A 20,845-nucleotide genomic window follows, 5' to 3' on the forward strand; every position below is an offset into this window, starting at 1 on the left:
TGGTGCTAGCATATAGCACAGTAATTCTACTTGGAGGTATACACACCCAAGAGAAACGAAAACACATATCCACCCAAAAACCTGTATACAAATGCTGATTGCAGTATTTATTCATAACAGCCAAAAGGTGGAAACAACCCAAATGTTTATCAATGGATGAATGAATCAAGAAAATGTGGTATCCACACAATGAAATAGTATTCAGTCATAAAAAAGAATGAAGTATGGGCCAGGCACAGTAGCTCATGCCTACAATCCCAATGCTTTTGGAGGACAAGGAGGGAGGATGGCTTGGGTCCAGTAGTTTGACATCAGCCTGGGCAACACAGCAAGATCCCAAATCTAAAAAAATAAAAAATAATAAAAATTAGTGCCAAGTGCCTGTGGTCCTAACTCTGGAGCTGAAGCAAGAGGATTGCTTGAGTCCAGGAGTTCAAGGCTGCATTGAGCTACGATCACACCACTGCACTCCAGCCTGGGCGACAGAGACAGACACCTTGTCTCTAAAAATATAATAAACAAAAATAAAATTAAAAATGAAGTACTAACATGCCACAATGTGGATGGCCCTTAGAAACATTATGCCAAGTGAAGACCATGTACTATATGATTCCTTTTTATATGAAATGTCCAGAATAGAGAAACCTATACAGACAGAAAAATAGACAGCCTTGGTTTCTCAGGGCTGCAGGCAGGCAGGCAGAATGGAGGATGATAGCTAAAGGGTAAGAGGTTTCTTTCTGAGGTGATAACAATGTTTTAAAATGTACTGTGGTGATAGTTGCACACATCCATGAATATATTATAATACTAAAATCCATTGAACTGCAAATATCTCAATAAAGCTGTTTAAAATATATAAATTGTCATATATTATCTATAATATAAAAGTATTTGGAAAGGAGTAAAAAGATAAATATACCTAGTTTTATTGCACTTATAAGACATTCAACATTAGTTCAGATACATTCCTTCAGAATAGGTTCCAGAAAATATAAATTATATAAGAGTAGCTGTTTTAAGTGAAAAAACATCTCTGGTCAAATAAGTTTAGAAAACTCTAGTTAGCCAGCTGTGGTGGTGTGAACCTGTAGTCCCAGCTACTCAGGAGTCTGAGGTGGGAAAATCGCTTGAGCCTCGGAGTTTGAGGCTGCAGTGAGCTACGACTGAACCACTGCATTCCAGCCTGGGCAACAGAGTGAGACCCTTTCTTGAAAAAGAAAGGAAAGAGAAGAGAATAGAAGAGGGGTGGGGTGGGGTGGGGCGGGGCGGGGTGGGGCGGGGGCAGAAAGAGAGGAAGAGAGAAAGAGAGAGAGAGAGAGAAAACTGAACAAACAAACATTTCTTTACTGCAGGATTTCTCAGTATACAAGCTCTTCCCAACCTTACTTGATTACAGAACCCTTCGTTTATAAAGAATCAAGAGGCCAGGCGCGGTGGCTCACGCCTGTAATCCCAGCACTTTGGGAGGCTGAGGGGGGCGGATCACGAGGTCAGGAGATCGAGACCATCCTGGCTAACACAGTGAAACCCAGTCTCTACTAAAAATACAAAAAATTAGCCAGGCGAGGTGGCGGGCGCCTGTAGTCCCTGCTACTCGGGAGGCTGAGGCAGGAGAATGGCGTGAACCCCGGGGGGCGGAGCCTGCAGTGAGCTGAGATCGCGTCACTGCACTCCAGCCTGGGTGACAGCGAGACTCTGTCTCAAAAAAAAGAAAAAAAAAAAAGAATCAAGAGACTGGTATTGCAAAGGATCCTTAGGAAATGCTCTTTTGGCTGGGCACAGTGGCTCACGGCTGTAATCTCAGCACTTTGGAAAGCCAAGGTGGGCAGATCACTTGATCCTGGGAATTGGAGACCAGCCTGTGCAACATGGCGAAACCCTATCTCTAACCAAAAAAAAGAGTGGAGGGGAGAGGGGGAAACAGAAATGCTCTTTTCTATAAAGCATTGGTTTGCTATTCAACATTTGCAATTGAAGAGTAAAGGGAGGAAAGGAAGTAAGAAAGAATCATGCACCCATTTCAAAACCTTCACTTGGTGCCTACACTATACCAAGTATTTTTGCCTATAGATGCTGGATATACAGCAAACACCACCCAAAATCTTAGTCCTGTGAGAGCTTACACTGTAAGAGATGAGACATCGAGACAATACATTGCTTAAAACAGATATATTGTCCAATCCAGGGCAGCTGCTTCTGGTCCAGATCAAGTCACAGGGACTGGATTTACTCTCATGTTTGAAACAACTGAAAAAAAGTAAATGAAACCTATGAAGCAACAGTGCAAGACAGTCGACATCAGATACCAAAGGACAGTGATTCGTGAGACGAACACACTAGGTGAGTCCGGCTTTCTGCCTGAGAAAGTACGCAGGCCATAGCACAAGGAGGGGCATTATAAGTTGAGGATAAAACAAAGGAGAGGAGAAAAGTGGAGAGAAAAAGAGGCCCAGAGATCTGCAGAGGTGACGTCCCAGGAATCCCTATCAGGATACAGAGCCCTCCCATCCTTCCAGCAAGATGCCTCAGGCACCTTCGCAGTTGGTCCCTGGTAACACCAACCCTCCACCATGGCAACTACTGTTCAGAATTCTTCCACGATAGTTTAGTTTTGCCTGGTCTAGTAAAATGGAACCATGCAATATGCTCTGTGGGGGAAGGGAGGTCTGGCCTCCTTGGCTCAGCCTGACGCTTTTGCTGCATGTGTGAGCAGCGTGTTCCATTGCACTGCTGGGTTGCAGTATACTGAATAGATACACCACAATTCTGCTGATAGACATTAGGGCTGTTTCCTTTTGTTGCTATTACAAGAAAGCTGCTATGAATATTCTTAGTTCAACAAATATGTACTGAGCGCCTACCAAATGAACGGAATTGTAGTGATACCAATGCACTCATGCACTGAGATAATATTCTGTGGGAGTCACATGACATACACACCAGTGACCTCAATACAAGGCCATACATGATCATGTGTACAATACAAACTAAGATCTACAGCAGTATACTTGAGCAAGAATATCCATGTGTTTTTACAAACATATTTTTTCATTCTTTTGTGTAAATATCAAGGAGTGATACTGCTGGGTTATAGGGTAGATGGACGTCCAACTTTCTGAGAAACTGCCTGACTGATTTTCAAAGTGCCTGTACTGTTTCGCATTGCTAGCAGCTATGTATAAGAATTCTGTTTGACCCACACCCTCACCAACATTTGATATCAGTCTTTTAAATTTTAGTCACTCTAGTGTGTATGGTTTTAATCTCCATTTCCCTGATGCCTAGTGATGGCACTGAATACTTTTTAATGTGCTTTGTTAGTCTTTTGGCGGTTTCTTAATTTGGTTGTTTTATTATTGAACTGCTTACGTATTCTGGATATAAATCCTTTGTTAGATATATGTTTAACAAACATTTTCTCCCTTTCCATTTGATTAATGGTGTCTTTGATAAACAGAAGCTTTAAATTCTGATGAAATCAATGCTTTTTCTGTTATGGTTATTTACATGTCTAGTTTATTTTCTGTCTCTATATGCTAGACTGTAAAGGCATGGTTTATTTTATCCAGCCATATATCCCAACAGCCTAGAACAGTTCCAAGCACTTGGAAGGTACTAGAATGAATGCCTCATTGTGATATAAGAAATGTCTAATATCTAAGTATTCACAGATGAAATTAAAAATGCCTGCAATACACTTTAAAATAGTCCAGGAGAGGGACATGGTGAAGTTATGTGATAATGATTAAAGCTGAGTGACAAGCACATGGGGATTCATTATACTATTCTATCAACTTTTGTATATGTCTACATCTATACAGATAGATAGATACAATGTTTAAAAAATCTGTAACAGAATTTCTGCTTAAAAACATTTTAATGCTTAGCCTGAAACAGCAGGAACTCCCTTTACGTGCTCAGTCTACCACGTCTTCGTCTGCAAACACTGCTGCAGCACACGACTGTCCCTTTCACTAGGCACCAGCAAGAGTTCCACCTTCCAAATACATAAAGGGAACACACAACACTATATTACTTAGGGAAGACATACACACACACACACACGCACGCGCGCGCACGCACACACACACACACACACATTTGCTTGGAGTGAACACTGTTGAGGACATCTGACTCATATTTTTACAGACAAAAGAATGACAACTACATGAATGCACAGAAGCAAAATAATGAGAGCCTTAACCTTCTAAATAATGGCTCCAAGAATTCTAAAACAAAAGGAAAAAAGTTTCCACATTTGTTATTTCACAACTGAATTCTAAATTAATGAAATAACCCAACACAACTGAATTTCTAAATTAATGAAATAACCCAATATCTCACTATATCAAGAAATAACAACAAACATTCAACAAATAAATATTGAATGCCGACCACATGAAAGGAACTGTAGTGATACAAATGTAGTCATGCATCGGGGTAAGATTCTGTGGGGGCCACATGACATACACACCAAGAACCTCAATACAAGGCCATATATGGTCATGTGCACAATGCAAACTAAGATCTACAGAGTATATGTGAGCAAGGAGTCATACTCCCAAGTAGAACATTTAACTCAGATAGCAAAAATATCATTTGAGCCTAACCTTGAGGAAATTAAAACTGTCTTTTGTTGAGGGGGCAAGTAGGAACAGTTAAACATCTCAAGGAGAAGGCAGCGATCCGGCAAAGCCCTAAAACACAAACCACGAGCACGTAAGAAAGCTCTCAGCCATCCAGAGGGCCACGGCACTGGCTTTCTACCACAGACTGACTTAGAAAATTGGCAGGTGGTCGACCAGGTCCAGATCACAGACGGCTCCATATTAAGAGCTGGATTTTATTCATTGGTGCCAGTGGGGAGTCACTAAGACACAGCCCTGCTTTAGGAAGATTAATTTTTCAAGATGCAAGACGTACTGAAGGCAGAGACAATCTAAAGGCAGAAAGAGCTCAGTGTAAGAGTTTAAGTAATACGGTCCAGAACTAGAATGACATCAGTAAGCAGGGATGCGGAGTTGTTTAATAGGTATCTCAAAGCCATCTAGAAGGGATTCAGCAGGTGAGAAAGTTTATGCTGATGTAAAAGTTGTTTTTAATTCACTGGGAAAGGTTACTAGAACAAGCAGCATATTACCAACAGAGCCGGAATGAGTCTTTTTTAAAGAAGAATTCAAAAATCATCCAATTGGGACAGTTTAAGGGCTCATTTTTCTGAGGCAGATGTCATGTCATTCACTCAACAAACATGAACTGAAAGCTTATCATGAACCAGAAAGCCCCTCTGGTTCTCCCCGGAACAAAGCGAAAACAGGCAGAAGACTCACTGCCAGCTCTCAGAGGAAGGCGTGATCTCCTTTCCTTCTCAAAGTACCAGTGCTTGTAACCCAGTGGAGGAGTAGAATGAGCCTCAGATTTCTTCCCACAGTAAGGTTTCAAGATTGAGAAGACCTGGCAAGTATCTAGACTAAAATAATGGATGTGTTATTAAACCCAGTCTTCTTAAAGCATTACATTGCCTATGCAAATCATCAATTCCCTTTCCACACACCTCTTCACTGTGCCACCAAGATTCCCCAAGTATCCATCTTACCCAAACACTCAAGCAGTTGTTCCTTGACTGTAAACATAAGTACCATGTAGCTTTATTATCTTCATTTCTACCTATAAATTATTAATTCACCCAGAAACTGCCACAAAACAAAGTCCATGCTCAAACTGAAATCGTTCTCTGCCTATGATTTAAAAGAAGAAAAAAACGTTTCAAGAAAGAAATTAAAATACTTTTTGAGAACAATAATAAAACAAATCAAGCGCAGCCTTCTGATGACACCTGCTGGCCACTTCTCAGAGGACGTTTCTTTCTGCATATCAAAGAAGGCATTTCGGGAAGAATTTGAGAAACAATTATTTCAGTCAAATGAAACCATTTCACGTGCCAGGGCGGCATGCATGACATTTTTCCCTTCATTTTCATCCTTTTCTTCCACTTTTCACTCATTTCAATCTCTCATTTCTCTCTGCCTTTCTCCCTCCTAAGGAGTATCCATGAAGCGAGCCGCAGTTCTCGCTCTGTGGCCCTCATGTGCACACACCCAAAGTCACAGTCGCACACGCGCACTCATACTCGCACTCACACATGCAGTTTCACACACGCACTCACCCTCATGCGCACTCACACTTGCACTCAAACACGCAGTCTCACACTCATGCACACACACGCACTCACATGCAAACACCCACACTCACACACGCACCCAGTCACATATTCACAGACATACAGACACATACGGACTCACATTCACACGTACACACACACACATGCACTCACACATTCACATTCACTGACACACACACACACATTCACACTGACACGCACTCAGATACACATGCACTCACACACTGACACAGATCCACACACATCTGCACTCACATGCACTCATTCACACATACACACATGGACTCACACACCAACTCACATTCAGACTAACAGACACACGGACTCACATTCACACTGACACACGCACTCAGATACAGACACTGACAGATATATACACACACGCATTCACAGATACTGACATTCACACATTCAGACACTAAAACACTCAGACACGCACTCGTAGGCTGACACATGCATTTGCACACCCACACACTCACACATTCAGATACACACGCTCTCACATGTACTCACACACATTCAGACATATTCACAAATTCAGACAGACACACGCACTCGTACACACAAATATGCATTCACACACACTCACACTCACAGACACACACCACTATGATGATGCCATAAAGAACCTATCCTCTCCCATCCAGCCCAATCACACCCTTCGCCCTTCCTAGATTCACTCAAATTCGTCATGCAGGCAGTGTGACATTGTCACCAGGCCCACAGTAACTTCACTGAGGGGTATGTGTGACAGGGCAGGTGTGCATACACACGCATGTATGAAAACACCTAGTGGTCTTTTGTTCTTTCTCTTTGGGGAGTCCAAAACAAAAGGACGAACCCCAGAAGTGATGATCGCCCTCCAGAAGAACTGGATTCCCTGCTCCTCACAGGGCAAGGCCGGACAGACAGGGCTGCCCACAAGCCCCCTGCGAGCTACAAGGGCAATGGCTGGGCAAGGTAAGAGTCAATGGAAACTAGGGGGCCACTCGCATCTCTTTCTTCATCTATCACTTCAGCTGACTTCCTGTTGAAAATGTGTCTTGCCCTTATAGTATTACCTCATTTAATAAAGAGCCACCAAGTCCACGCATAAAGTCAGCTTAGTATTAGTTGAAGTTACGAAACCCCATGTGCACAATCTGAGGGTAACTAAAGGGTGCTGCACTCCACCCTCTCTTCACCAGTCTCCTCCCAGCAGAAACATCCATTTATAACAAAGACCACAAAATCAAGTATCTGATCCTACGAAGGGAAAAGAAACACTCTTTCATGAAAAGGTTTACAACTGCAAGTTGTACAAACTCATCCACGAGAAGAGAGTATACAATACCCTAAAAACCATTCACTAGGTAACACCAGAGGCAATTTCACCACGTGTAGATGGAATAGGGTCTGGCTTCCTCACAAGAGGACTAGCACATAAACACCGGGGGCCAGGAAACCCACCTCCTCACAGTCCTGAAACCAGGCTACCGTGCATTCCTAATTGACACGTTTGTAAAGTTGTTTATTTCTCTACCCAGGAAAATGTCTTCGGTGGTTTAAAATTTCTTTTGACATTCCCTTTAAAGGATGGAGCCCAATTCCCTTCCTCTTGAGTGTGGAGCTGTTTGTAAGGGACAGAAAATAGTGGAAGTGAGGAGTGCTGCATGCTGGAGACGAAGTTCTAAGAGGCCCTGTGCTTCCTGCATGCCCTCCCCTAGGGTCACTTTCTCCAGTGCAAGCCAGTACCATGTAGCAAGGACATTTAAGCAGCTGTGGGGAGGCCTATGGGGGGAGGAAATGAGGCCTCCGACTCAGAGCCAATGAGGAGCTGGGGGCTCCTGCCCACAGCCAGAGGGCAGTGAGTCGTCTGGGTAGCAGATCCTCCAGCTTGAGGTAAGCCTTCAGAGGACAGCAGCCCCCCCAACATCCTACCTGCAGCCACAGGACAGACCGGGAGCCAGAAGCACCCAAGCAAGCCCACTCTCCGATTCCTCATCCACAGACGCTGAGAGATGATAAACGCTTATTGCTTTAAGCAACTATGTTTTGGCCAAATTTGTTATGTAGCAATAGGTAACTCCTTTAGGAATTCCTAAAGGAGTTACCTATTGCTTGAGGGGATGAATACCCCATTTTACAAATGATGTAGTTATTACTCATTGCTTGCCTGTACCAAAACATCTCATGTACCCCATAAATATACACACCTGCTATGTACCCACAAAATTAAACATTAAAAAATAATAATAAAGAGATATAGAGATCGAGACCATGGTGAAACCCCGTCTCTACTAAAAATACAAAAAAATTAGCCGGGCGTGGTGGCGGGCGCCTGTAGTCCCAGCTACTCGGAGAGGCTGAGGCAGGAGAATGGCGTGAACCCGGGAGGTGGAGCTTGCAGTGAGCCGAGATTGCGCCACTGCACTCCAGCCTGGGCGACAGAGCGAGACTCCGTCTCAAGAAAAAAAAAAAAAAGAGATATAGTAGGGTGAGTTTTAAATTTAGATTTGTATGGAAATGGAGAAATATCTTAACATTTCCTGAAAAATCTGCTCATTTTGGATGGAGGCATTCATCGAACAGGCCCCTAGAATCTACTTAGCAAGGGGCCTGCCTTGAAGGTAACTAATCATGTGTTCCTCGCCACCTTGGCTCAGACATTTCAGCAGCCTACAATTCTCACAGCCATAATCCCAAACCTACACAGTACACACATGTAGAGCCACAGGTCATCGGAGCCGAATGAGTCCCAGTCCTCTGGCCACTTATGCTACACAAGTCTAGCACCTTCACCTGGCAGGAGGCCTTCAAGCTTAGGGGCCTCTGGTCATGGGACGTGGGCCTGAGCAAGTCCCCCCTCCAAAGTATCCTGCATGCCACATGTAGCCTGACCCTACAAAGAACTTTCTCCAGCCAGACTGCAAGGGTACCTGGAAGGCAAACAGGCTAGAACTACGTGCTCCCATGCCCAAGTGGTCAGAGTATAGTAAAATTCTCACTCAAGTCGGAATAGAATATCATTTCTATTCCAGAGGACACACATGTTATATTTCAAACATCCAATTCAATTTTGCCTGCGGGTTATTAAAATATTTCCTTAATGCTCAAAATGAGCTAAACAATCACTAAAAATCCATGCTGACAGGGATCAAGCCATAGTGGCCAAAACAGAACAGGGAGACCAGCATTCCTTTCATTATCAAAGATTTCCACCCAGCCAGCACTCTTCATGCAGATGTACTAACAGCTTTATAAAACAACAAATCAAATTTGACCTGCAAAATTAGCACAGCCATCTCATCTGGCAATTTCTTTTTTCAAAACCTTCCTACACTCCAAGTACTATTTTCCAAATATATTAAATTGATCCAGTAATAAAATTAATTGTACAACAACCTTAAATCAACCATCTCTGACAAATATCTTTTGCAGTCAGAGATATTTACACAAAAAAAACTAACATGTAATATATCTCCATTCAAAAAATATTTTTAAAACCAATGCTTTGTTGGTATTTCCATCTATTTTTTTTTTAATTATTGGGATAGAAAAAAGGGGACAAGGGAAAGGAATGGCAATTCCATGAGTTAAGTAGAAAGAGAAAAAATTCAATGCTATTAAAAGCAGACACCTAGGATCGTTTGTATCTTATGCCATTTGAAAAAGGTTGTTTTACTATCAATGTAACTAATCACGATGAAACCATCTCGTACAACTAAAGACATTATAATGAATTTTCTTTACAGCTACAGAGAAATGGGATTTGCTGTTTCACATCAAATAGAACAGGCTGTATAAATTCTTCTTCCTATTTATTGTAAAATATAATTTCATCTATAAAATCAGTCATGAAATATTAAAACTGAAACAACAGAATTTATATCCTTTACTTAATTTAGTTTAAACGGTCTATTCACTAAAAAAGGTGGGGGGAGGTGACATGTGATAGAGCCCCTCCTTTCTCATTAAGTGTTTCCATTAGACCCTTTATTTTCAAGAATTTATAAAGCAGCCATAAAAAAGGCATTCCAAGATAAAAGTTAGTATATGTTCCTTAAATTTTCCTTTCATCTTTTTCAAAAGCCAAGAGGATAAAGCATATAACATATGAATGTCAAGGAAAGCAAAGAGAATTAGGAGAATAAAATGAAAGAAACATACAATAAATTTACAGTGAAAATGTTTAACACTTTTGAAAAAGAACATTAAGCTTCAGTAAGCAAGCCACGGTTTTCATTCCAACTGTACCAATAAGCTGTAGGACACAGGGCAACTCACAAAACTTGGCTGAGCCTTGGTTTCCTTGTTTGTGCAGTTAGAAAGAGGGACTAAGATTCCTCAATTCAATGAGAAAATATCTTTCCAATATTAAGGAGTTGTTGAACACTCAAAAAGTAGAAAAAAGTATCTTAATAATGGATTTGGGTTTTGTTCCAGGAAATACAGGGAAAAAAATAGTATTTCCAAAATGTAAATCTGGGGAAAATAAACCACCGTTCTTGCTTAGATTCACCAGGTCCATGAGAAGAGATGAAATACAGTGACTAATCAAAGAACTGCAGGGGATAAAAAACAAAAACTACTAATTTTGGACAAAATCTGAAAAGCACTGTAATTCTATATGTCAATAAGCTAACATATGATATAAAACTATCAAGCCTCAAGACATATGGAACATAAATTATTAGGTATCAAGGATCTGAGTTTTAAGTATATTTAGAAAAGAGAAAAACTTCAGTATTACATTTTTTAATGGATATAGTTCTATCCAAGTCCGTTTGTATAATAAGGTTAATAGGTTTTTTTCCTCTGCATGGTGAAATTGTAGGTAATCTTTTCCTCCTCTTCTTGGCACTTTTCTATAATTTCCAAAATATATTACTTTGCGGGGAAGAGGTGACCGAATGGGAAGCTTTTAAAAAAAGTCTCTAAACGTTATTGAAGCAATGGAGAATAATGACTACCTCATTTTTTGTTTTTTAAAAACAGCCAGCCCTTAGATGGAAATACATTTATGATTGAGGCCCTCAGACTAAACTCAGAATCAGAACTCCACAAATGAACATCAGAAGGTGACTTGTTTTAACAGTCAGAGACGCTTGGGATCTAAATTTGGTCAAACACTCATCTGCACCAAGAAAGTTACCTGTGGTTCGCTGGACCTCACATTAAATACTGAAGAATGGGTGACTGGGAAGTTGCAGAAAGGATGGCCAGTTAACGAGGAGCACACCCGGCATGGAGAACTTGGTCGTTAGTACTATTCCCAACTAAAAGCCCACTGGGAGTCTCAAGAAATGGCTGATTCCAGGTCTGAGGCAAGGTTGGCACAAGGTACGCTTGGAGCATCTTACGGCAGCAAGTAGGGAAACGCCTTAAAGAAACAAAAAAAAAGATAGCACAAAGACACAGGAGCCAGCTTGAAGGGGCTTTCCCCTGACCAAATCTGGGACAAATGGAGCACCCAAATAATGCGGTCCCATTAAACCATTACAAGTAGGAACGAGTAAGCCCAGTTCAATGACTGAATGATAGACAGGCAGATGGAGAGATGGATGGAGAGAGGAGTGGGGAGAGACGAGCAAAAGGATGGCTCTGTTTATAGCAGAAGGCTGAGAGGCAACTGGTAAAAATGGAAGGAGTGCTGGAGATAGAAAAGCATACTGACAAAGACCGTATCAAGCAAGAATCATCAAGGGATGCCAAATCTAGGGGGGATGTTTTAGATTTGCAGCCAAATGTCTGCATGGTGTTAAAGCATCTCCCCATAACCTGCTTATTAGTTACAAGGGAAAAACAATCTCAATAACTGTCCAGTGGATAAACTGGCAACACCCTGCCTGTATGATCAAACTCAACATCCTCAATGAAGAGCAGATGGACACAGTGTGTCTCCAGACATGACCCCCTGAGAAGGACATGACATCACCTGGTCATTACTGCAGCCAACAAAACCTCCAGCTAATGAAGAGGAAACAACGGACAATACAAAAAGACGAATGTATTGTTTAAAGAGGGAAGAAAAAAGGTGGAGAGGACTGCAGTCTTCAAAAATGTCATAAAAGACAGAGAAAGGCTTTATAAAAGTATATAAAGAAAGGCTTCATACAAAAATATTCCTGATTAAAGAAGGCTAAAGATACTTGAATTGCAGTGCCTGTTCTCAGGCTGGACCCTGTGCTGGCAGGAGGAAAATGCTATTGAGGACATTTTAGGCCAACTAATAAAAAGCACCAACGTAAATTTATAAAACTGAAAATAGCACCACAGTCACATAAGAGAAAAATCCCTATTCTTAGACGACACAGACTGAGTGTTTATGGGTAAAGGGTCACAATGCATTTAAGTGACTCTCAATGGTTCAGGAGAAAAAGTAAAGTGTGTCGATGTGTGTGGATATGGATGCGTGTGGTGTGTGGATATGGATGCGTGTGGTGTGTGGATATGGATGTGTGTGGTGTGTGGATATGGATGCGTGTGGTGTGTGGATATGGATGTGTGTGGTGTGTGGATATGGATGCGTGTGGTGTGTGGATATGGATGTGTGTGGTGTGTGGATATGGATGTGTGTGGTGTGTGGATATGGATGTGTGTGGTGTGTGGATATGGATGTGTGTGGTGTGTGGATATGGATGCAAATGGGTAAACATAACAACAGATGACTCAGGATGAAGGTTATACAGGTGTCCTAGAAACATTTTCTAGTTTTGTTTGTGCATTTTTTAATAAATTTCAAATCACTTCCAAATAAAAAATGAAAAAACAACAATCAGAATGAGGGTAGAGGCGTGGAGAGAGTGGGCTGGTTTTGTACATATGACTTACAAAGACCTCTACAACATCTCTAGAAACTGTCAGAAGGGTCAAAAGAATATAAACCTCCATAAAAACGACAAAGGTTTTCTTAGACCTGACAAAACCTTTCCTCCACTTAACAGTTCTTTAGTCACCATGAAGACTTCCAGGAATCCAAAAAGCTTTATCTTCAACTGAAGGTTTACTGAAAATTATACCCTTCCTAGTACAGCTATGTCTCTGTACTAACAAGTTTTAAACTCCTTTGCCACTTGAATCTTTCTGTCAATTCCTGTCCACTGTGGTGCCCAAGACAGTCTTAAAACAGAGTCCTGGGTGACACTAATACAAACAGAATGTCACATATGAAAGGACTGCATGGGTTTTTTTCTCATTACTGGCAAAATTGGTTAATGTATGCTGAATTCACCAGTAACAATCACCCATTGACAAAAGATAACTGTTCCTCCTGTCCCATTAAAATGTAAACAATTAAAACTATAACAGGGGCTGGGCTCGGTGGTTCATGCCTGTAATCCCAGCTACTAGGGAGGCTGAGGCAGGAAAATCACTGGAACCCGGGAGGCGGAGGCTGCAATGAGCCGAGATCATGCCATTGCACTCCAGCCTGGGCAAAAAGAATGAAACTCCATCTAAAAAGAAAACAAAAAACAGTCCTTTCCCCATTGCTGGCAACCTTTCACAGATGGCATCACAAGTTTTCAATTATTTTCACACATGAACAGTGGCCCCCTTCAGACTACGGAACTAAGCAAATATTGCAGTCTAATAAAATGTCCTAACTGTAACATTACTCTTCTACATTATGAAGAACAGATAACAGAAATGTTATATGTAGAGAAGGAAAACTGCAGAATGTAAATTTTCTTCAAATCCATAATCTGCCATTCCTTTTAGATTTGGATACAGTGGCTAGAACCAACCCAACAAGAATTTAATGCCCTCACTTACAACCAATATAATATGTTAACTTTAAAACAGCTCAAACATGATAAAAGTTTTTTTAAGACGGAGTCTCACTTTGTCACCAGGCTGGAGTGCAGTGGCGTGATCTCGGCTCACTGCAACCTCTGCCTCCCAGGTTCAAGCAATTCTCCTGTCTCAGCCTCCCGAGTAGCTGGGACTACAGGCGTGTGCCATCACACGCAGCTAATTTTTGTATTTTTAGTAGAGATGGGGTTTCACCATGTTGGCCAGGGTGGTCTCGATCTCTTGACCTCATGATCTGCCCACCTCGGCCTCCCAAAGTGCTGGGATTACAGGCGTGAGCCACCGCGCCTGGCGTGTGGTAAAACTCATTCTTGAAAAGGCAGGTATTCCTGGTCAGCAAACATTCTGCTCCAGGCTGTGATTTAGAGATCCTGGCTCCTTCCACCTTGAAGCTGTCTTTGAGCTTTCTCATTCCCTGCATCCAGCTGACAGAAGAAAGTAAGCATGGAAGAGGCAGCTGGCTCATGGCTTCTTAAAAGCCTTGATGCTTACGTGGCATCTATCACTTCCACTCATATATGCTTAGCTGCAAGGGAGTCTGCAAAACATAACCTGGAATTGTGCAAAGGGAACAAATGAAGTGGGTGGATAGCTAGCCATCTCTGCCAACATCATTCCAAAAATGATCATGTTGCTTGTCACTCTGCCATTCATGAAGGCTTTTAGCCTTTACAAGACTTATGGAAACCTTTTTCTCAGAAATGCAACTGGAAAAGCATCCCTAGTGCTATTACTTACACATTTGTAAAACAAGAGAATTACAGACAATACCATTTATAAATCCAGCTCATCATCAAAAATATGAAATCTTTAGGTCTTACTCATGAAAGATTCTGATTAAGAAAGTTTGGGATAGGGACAAAAAATCTGTACTTTTAAAGAGTTCCCTGGACGATTCTGATGAGCCAGATTTGGGAACCACTGGAAGAAAATCTCTCCTAACTCTTCAAAAAAAACGAATATCCACTGAATGCATATTTACCAGACACAGTGCTGAGGTGAAGAAAAGGCGAGCGTGGGAAGTGATAAGTGAATCAGGAAAAAGCATACATGTACTGTACATAATATGGCTATCACACAGGGACTCCAAACACATTGACCTCCATCATAATTTGCCACATAAAATTATTCTGAATGCCACTTTTAGAAAACATAGCTCTGACCTACCACCTCGAAATCCTAGGGTGTTACAGTGAAATACAGTAAACCACCACCCATATTGAAAATCAGATTTTGTACCCTGAAGATTCTTAATAAAAATTATTTGATCCCCTTTTTGGAAACTGTAATTTCTACTTACTTTTCTTTCTAAGCTATTTTTAAAAGTACATTACTACCTTAGTAGTAACCATTGAATTATAATGGTTTTAAAATTATATTTTAAATTAACATACACTCCTATAACTGCTATTCCTAATTTTATAATAATTGATCCAATAATCATATATCAAATTCTGATCCATAATTCATGACCAGCAGAAATCACAAGTGAATTACACACTTCCAAAGAAAAAGTCTGTTGTTTGTTCTAGGTTTAAAACACAAAGTTGCCATTATATTCAATAACTGTAAAGCATGCTGGGCTTTGGTTACATTTGATGATTAGACTGACATTACTCAAACTATGTTAAACAATTCTTTTCCCTATTAGGCTTCTTATTACATTATTTATTTTTCTTTAAAACAACTATGTGGATTTGTTTAATAGGGGAAAAAAGCACAGCATAAAAGGGAAAATTAAACAGAAGTATGAACATCAAGCACACCAAAAAGCACTCAGAATTAAAATTTGGATTTGCTAAATTTAGCAAAATGTAACTGAAACTACAAGAGCTAAAGTGCCTCAAATCTGTTTGAGAAACCTATGTTCTATATTTCCCCATAAGGGATCTCCAAGTACTACACGTGTCTGAAATGCAGGCATCCTTGCCACAGAAGGAGTCTCATGGGCTGTCAACTTCTTAGTGAGGTGCCAATTCTACTAGAAAGTATGACATTATATAACTACAAATGCTTGACAGTTCTCATGGTTTTGACAATTTCAGCACTCAATATCAAAGAAAAATAGTAGTGCTGTTTGGCTCCACAGGACAGGTAACTTGACTTCTAGAGTCATCTTTTAATTTTTCCTATACATGTTAATTTCAAGGAGTGACTATAATATAATGGTTTAAGATAAGGTTTATCGTAGAAGCAACACTGATTTAAGAAAAAGTCCCATAAGATAAATATGACAAAAGAAAACAAAGTTATAAACGTTAGAAAAAATAGGCAAACGTTGATTCCCCAAATGTGCCCCCACTTTTTAGCAAGAAATTGCCTAAGCAAAGAAGTATGATTTCCAGAATCTTGTGGGAGGATACTACTACTTTCTAATGAACGGAAAGATGTACTCCTTAGAAGTCACTTAGACTCAATATTCAAGAACTAAAATCAAAATGTGATTAATTACTTCTTATACTTTAAGGACTAGCAATCTCCTAGAATGACGCAGTTATGTATGCTAGTTTAAAAAAAACTTACTAAGCTTTTTAAAAAAGGAAGTAAATAAACCTTTACCAGTCTTCTTCCACACTCCCATTTCTGCCTTGATTTTTGTTTTCTTCCCTCTGGCTCTCTCAGACATGCTATTTTTGCCTATGCTTGTCTTCCTCCTCTGACCCTGCATGGCAGTGATTCAGAGTCAGACTCCCTTCTGTGCCTGATCTCTCTGTGCCCATGGGCAAGGTGCCTCTTCCGCAAAGCAAGGATAACACTTATTAATAACGCCTACCCCACAGAGTCACTGCAAGATGCAATCTTCATTTATTTAACGGCATATAAACTCGGTATGTCACGTGTTCATATCAGTGCCTGGCACACAGTAGGTGCTCAGTAAGTATTAACAATTATCATCGAATCCAGTCTTCTTTTTCGTATCTCTACACCTGAAAGTCTTTACAGGAGGTCAACTGAAGAGTTAAGTTCTATCACATTCCTCCAAGAACCTATCTCTTCATCTCCATCAAATCTTTTTCATACAAACAGAAAAGTCCCTACGTAGATAGAGTATGCAAAATAAAAAATCATAAATGTTTGTTTTTGAGATATTTGGTATATATAAAAAACTTTTAATATGTGTAAAGGTGTTATGCAAAATATAACAAAATCCTGAGTGCAGATAATAGTTTAAGAAAAACAAATTATCTCTGATCATTTGTCCCTCTGTGTTCCTATCGCCTTCCTTCTTATACAGTTATCCACCTACTTGAGTCTTGCACATATCATTTACCTACTTTTATTACTTTATCATATCCATATTTCTAACAATCTACAATTTTGTTTTTGCATGTTTCTAAACTTTATAAAAAGGGAAAAAACTGTGCATTCTTCTACAAGTAGCTTTTTTTCCCCTTGAGATTATATTCCAGCTGCGTATTATCCTTGGTGATGAATGCGGCTAACATTCACTCAATCTCACTACTGTACAGGACTTCACTATGAGAATATGATACAATGCAGGCATCTGTTCTCCTCTGATGGACATTGCTCCCAGTCTTTCCTCTTACAAAGAGTGTGACTGTAAGCATCCTTGCACATGTCTCCAGGCACTCATGTGCATGAGTTTCTCTAGGGTAATAGTTTTCACATTTTAGCATCACATTCCCTACAGGGCTTGAGAGTCAGAAACCTGGCCCATCCTTGAAGTTGCTGATTCAGTAGGTCCACAGCAGAGCCCCCAAATCTGCATTTCAAACAAGTTCCCAAATGATGCTGTGAAACAATTCAGAAACCACTGCTCCAAGATAAAGACTGAGTGGAATTACCAGGTCAAAGGATACATGTATCTCAACTTTACTAGATACTCTCAAAAGCAGCCTATCACTTCCACCAGCTGTATATAAGCATTCCAGTTGTTTCCTGTCCTCCCATCAATATTGTCAGACTTTTTACATTGTTGCCAACCTAATGTGTAAGAAACTATACACCATTTTGGTCCTAATTTGCACTTCCCTAATTACTAATGAAGTTGAGTATTTTTGCATTCAAGTTTCCTCTTCTGTGAAATGCCTACTTAGGTCATTTGTCCCCTTTTCGGTTGTTCTTACTGATTTGTAGTCACCCTGCTGGATACTAATCTTTTATTACTAATATGTGCTGAATATGTCTATTCTCCCTACGACCTGTCTGTTCACTTTCTTGATGGTTTTTCTTAATAAACAAAAGCTATATCAATATTAATGTTGTCAAACATATTGATCTTTTCCTTTATGGTCTGCACCCTCTGTGATACCCCTTTCCTATACTAGAGTCATAAAACTACTGCCCTGGATTGCCTTCTGAAAGTTTCATAGTTTTACCTTCTATATTTAAGCCTTTAATTGACCTGCAGTTGATTTTTGAGAGTAATGTGAATTAAAAACATACCCCACCCTCAGGAAGTTTCCTGTTTGGTAAGGACCACATGTAACTTTAGAGAGGATATAAAAAGTGATGGAATATTCATTAGGTGTTAACCATTACTTCATTGAGGTTTATTCTGCTCTCTGAGACAAAAAATTGGAAAATTTCACATGAACATCTGGAAGGTTATTTGCAAACTGTAGTGAGACTATGATCCCCACTCACTACACCCCAGGAAGAAACCTGAAAAATGTCCCAAAATAGGCCGGGCGTGGTGACTCACACCTGTAATATCAGCACTTTGGGAGGCCAAGGCGGGCGGATCACCTGAGGTCAGGGGTTCGAGACCAGCCTGGCCAACATGGTGAAACCCCCATCTCTACTGAAAAAAAAAAGCAGAAATTAGCCGGGTGTGGTGGCGGGCGCCTTAATCCCAGCTGCTTGGGAGGCAGAGGCAGGAGAATTGTTTGGGCTGGGGAGGTGGAGGTTGCAGTGAGCTGAGATCGAGCCATTGCACTCAAGCCTGGGGGACAAGAACGAGACATCCCAACAAAATAAAACAAAAAAAAAGTCCCCAAATATTTAAGTCTTATTCTAAAAAACTAAAGAGTTAAGCATTGGGAAAGTACAGGAAAACGAACGTCCTCAAATGGTAATTACCTAAATGGGTAATTACCTAAATGGGTAATTACCTATCTGGAGGGTAAGCTGCTTGCGTGCATGCACGCACAAGAAAGAGAGAGTGAGAGGGAGAGGGGAAATGTGGGTTTCAGGATGTTCACCATGAACTGTAGAGAAAAACTGGAAACAACCTACTATCCAACAACGGGGAATGGTTAAAAATAAAGCTAATGTGGCAATCCATCTACTTGAATGCTGTTATATTACACAGCTCCACATTCATGTGAAAAGATTTCATAAAATTCTGGTAACTTGCAAAAGCAGCTAACAAAATGCACATATAGTATTCATTTATTCATCAAATATTTATGAGTGCCTTATGTGTTGCAGGTCCCAAGCAAGTCACTGGAAAACAAAAAGAGACTTATTCCCTGCCTCCAAGAGGCTTACAAGCCTGTGAAGGATACATCCAATATGTTTCTTCCAATGTGCTCTGGTTAGGACAATAAAGCCATATGTGTTTTGAGAATAGAGACAATTTATATTATATATAGCATACATAATATATACAGCAATGTCATCCACATGATCTACAAATAAAACATACCTACCCAGCTCTAGGAACCACCAAATGGATCAGCTACAGGATACTTAGGGTGACTACCCTCTGATGAACTGAAACACTAGTCATGCACTACCTAAGGATGTTTTGGTCAACAATGGACCACATACATGATGATGGTTCCGTATCATTACAATGGAGCTGAAACATTCCTATTGCCTAGTGACATCATTTAGCTGTTGTAATGTCTTAGTACAACACATTTCTCACATGTTTGTGGTGATGCTGGTGTAAGCAAACCTACTACACTGCCAGTTATATAAAAGTGTCATCTCCTAGGCCTTCGCATTCACTCACCACTCACTCACTGACTCACCCAGAGCAACTTCCAGTCCCACAAGCTCCATCATGGTAAGTGCTCTAAACAAGTATACCATTTTTTTATCTTTTATACCACATTTTTACTGCACCTTTTCTATGTTTGGATAGATTTAGATACACAAAATACTTACTATTGAGTTACAATTGCCTACAGCATTCAGTACAGTAACATGCTGTATGGGTTTGTTGCCTAGGAGTGGTAGGCCACACCATATAGCCCAGGTGTGTAGTAGGCTGCACCGTCTAGGTTTGTATACTTTGTGATGTTCACACAACAATGAAATCACCTAGTGAGGCATTTCTCAAGAATGTATCCCCCCTGCACAGATAGGGAAAGTCATTCACTGGAAGACAAATGTGAGACAGAGCGCAGAACCACAGCAAAAGAACTGGACAGCTTCCTCGGCTGCCAATTCAATACCGATTGATTGACAGAGATCAGCAAATGCACGTACTTCCAACAGCCTAAACCTTTACCTCTCCCCTGCTATGTTTGGTTCTAACAAACAATAACAAACCTTCTCAAGATACGAAATATCTCACAGTTAAAGTCAAACTCAAAACATTCTGATATTATGCTCATTTGTTTCAAGCTTTTTGCACCAAAATCAAAAAAAAAAATGAGTCATTAATTACAAAGAAAAAAATGTTTAACTTCACAGTACAAAAAATGACACATCATCACCTCAACCAAGAGATCAAAGTTCACGTTCACCAGGAGAAGACATATCTATATCACATACCTCCCCATATGATGCACTGAGAAGGACATAACTTCACCCCTGTGCTATTCCCACCAAAAATGCCCAAACCTCAATTTAACAAGAAAGAGCATCAGACAAATCCAAACTGAGGCACATTCTATAAAATAACTGGCCAGTATTCTTCAAAAGTATCAAAGTCATGAAAGACAAAGCAAT

At 40.4% G+C, this 20,845-nt stretch overlaps 1 protein-coding gene across 4 annotated transcripts in view; it reads right to left on the reverse strand.

Annotated features, from left to right (window-relative positions):
* The window catches only part of ZNF407 (zinc finger protein 407), a 477,787-nt gene that overhangs the window by 439,880 nt on the left and 17,062 nt on the right, over positions 1-20,845 (reverse strand). The window contains exons 1-2 of one of the 4 annotated variants that reach the window (XM_063633737.1): positions 2,127-2,245; positions 254-342 (exon numbers count right to left, since the gene is read on the reverse strand). The exons of the other annotated variants lie outside the window; for them this stretch is intronic. The gene's annotated coding sequence lies outside the window, so the exon portion shown is untranslated. Of the gene's footprint in view, positions 1-253; positions 343-2,126; positions 2,246-20,845 lie in introns of those variants that run through there. 4 annotated transcript variants of the gene reach the window in all.

Source organism: Symphalangus syndactylus, chromosome 1 (assembly GCF_028878055.3).
Source record: "Symphalangus syndactylus isolate Jambi chromosome 1, NHGRI_mSymSyn1-v2.1_pri, whole genome shotgun sequence".
In the NCBI taxonomy this organism is placed as follows: Eukaryota; Metazoa; Chordata; class Mammalia; order Primates; family Hylobatidae; genus Symphalangus; species Symphalangus syndactylus.